Source organism: Mustela erminea, chromosome 5 (genome assembly GCF_009829155.1).
Source record: "Mustela erminea isolate mMusErm1 chromosome 5, mMusErm1.Pri, whole genome shotgun sequence".
NCBI lineage: Eukaryota > Metazoa > Chordata > Mammalia > Carnivora > Mustelidae > Mustela > Mustela erminea.
This window is the reverse complement of record NC_045618.1, coordinates 92467561-92469839: the sequence shown is the minus strand read 5'-3', so window position 1 is coordinate 92469839 and position 2279 is coordinate 92467561.

Genomic DNA, 2279 nt, shown 5'->3' with positions numbered 1-2279 from the left:
TAGGGGCACTAAAATGCAGTTGCAGAACATAAGGGGAAGGGAACATTCTGAATCTTGAAAGTCATTCTCTTTTCCATTCCACCTATCTTTGTGCCAGAGAGTTGTCCATTCAACCAAAAATTCTGGTCATGTCAGTTTTTAAAAATATTTTTCCATCAACTTTTATTGATTTCCAATAATACCCAGGCTATCAAACACATCATGCATGGCTTTCTAAGATTTGATCACATTTTTTTTCACAATTGATTCCACAGACTTCAATGCAATACAGTGAAGAATGACGATAACACCTCCTTAGAGTATTTCAATAAAAATGAAAAAGTGGATTTGTTTAAGAGAAATTTAGTATGCTGATACTTATAGAAAAATAATTAGCTCATATACTAGCTTTGACGTATGAGGAAGAGAAAGTCTCAACATAGCAGGTTTTAGTATTTTCCTTCCGATTTAATATAGTGTTTTTTTTTAGTTTATATGTCTGAGGTATGTGAGTTCATAAAAACAAAATATGTAAGTTTAACCCTCATGATACCAAGTATGTGGAAGAAAAAGAAAAGGAACTCTAGGAAGAACATAACACATGCAATGCAAATTTTAAGAATTATAAGTAAATGGAAAACGCAAATAAGTCATTAGCTATATTACAGGCTTGAAACAATACAATTAAATCAGATTTGGGAATAAGCTGCCAAAAGCTTTGAAATTATCAAAAAAGACAATCTGAGATAGATATTTGTCTATTATTGCTAAAAATAAATCTCTCCAAAACACAGTACATTTAAAAAGAATACAGAGTATCAATATCATCATTAAGGCACGGTTGCAGACATTTACAAACTCCAACACAGAACATAGCCAAAAACCTTAATAATTGATCAAAAATTGATCAATTTATTTCATACTTGTCCTTTTAAAACTGTTCTATAGTGTATCACTAGAAATATATAAATATATAAATTATATTTATAAATATAAAAATATCCCTATACTGAATTTTCATATTCTTTTTGTCTTTCTTTTGCTTGCATTAGGGCTTCAGCATGCCAGCATTCATTACAATGTGAATGCGTTCCTTCAAATTTTACAAAGCAAAGACTATGGAGGCATGATCAAAAGTGAAAGACCAGTCAACCAGTCAGGCAGTGGACCCTGTATTCTTACCCCTACCTTTCCACTAAGAGAATCCTCATCCCTTTCATCCTTTTTCTGCCTGGTGGTTTTTTTTTTTTTTAATTTTTATTTTTTTTTATTTTTGACAGACAAAGCAGGAGGCAGAGAGAGCAAGGGGGAAGCAGGCTCCCTGCTGAGCAGAGAGCCTGATGCGGGGCTTAGGTCCTGGGACCTGAGATCATGACCTGAGTGAAAGGCAGAGGCTTAAATCACTGAGCCACCCAGGTGCCCCTGACTGGTGTACATTTTATAGGCTAACATTTCTTTCCAAGACCAATACAAAGTCATGTCCTCAGGAAAACAGTCTAGGTTCCTCAAAAAAGAGAAGGAATCACTCTCCCCTTTCTGCCTCAGTAGACCCCATAGAGCATAGTGTAGTCACAGAAATTTATGAAAATATACTGTGTGTATTTTCCCATGTTGTCCTCCTGTCAAAGACTCATTTTTAGACACTATGCATCACATTTGATGCACCATTGAAAACTGCAAGAGTTTTATATATGCTAAAATCTTTAAAAAAACATATTTAATTAACTTATGAATATTTAAATACTGGTATTGTGGCTTTACATGTGCTGAGCTTTCTTATAGGTACATCATTTCCTTTTGATCCAATGTGCAACAATTTTTTTTTCTTATTTGTGAACACCCAAAATGATTATCCATTGCTGCTTGCCCACAGCAATTCCACTCAGCTTTATAGATAACTGTATAAACTAGCAAGTTATTGGGGTGCCTGGGTGCCTCAGTGGGTTAAGCCTTTGGCTCAGGTCATGATCTCAGGGTTTTGGGATCAAGCCCCACATGGGGTCTGCTCAGCTGGAAGTCTCTTCGTCCTCTCTCCCTGCCTCTCTACCTGCTTGTGATTTCTTACTCTTTGTCAAATAAATAAATAAAATCTTAAAAAAAAAAGTGGCATGTTATCTATATTTGGTCACGTGTCTTATTTCCCAAGGCTATGAATTCTTTAAAGGGGGAAAGCCATATATTTTTTTGCTACATGCATTTGTATCACAATCCTTAGAGAATATGTAAATACATAAATTCTATCAACTGTACCTGCTGGTCACTCCAGAATCTGAAAGTCTGATTGTCTGGTAATTTTTAGT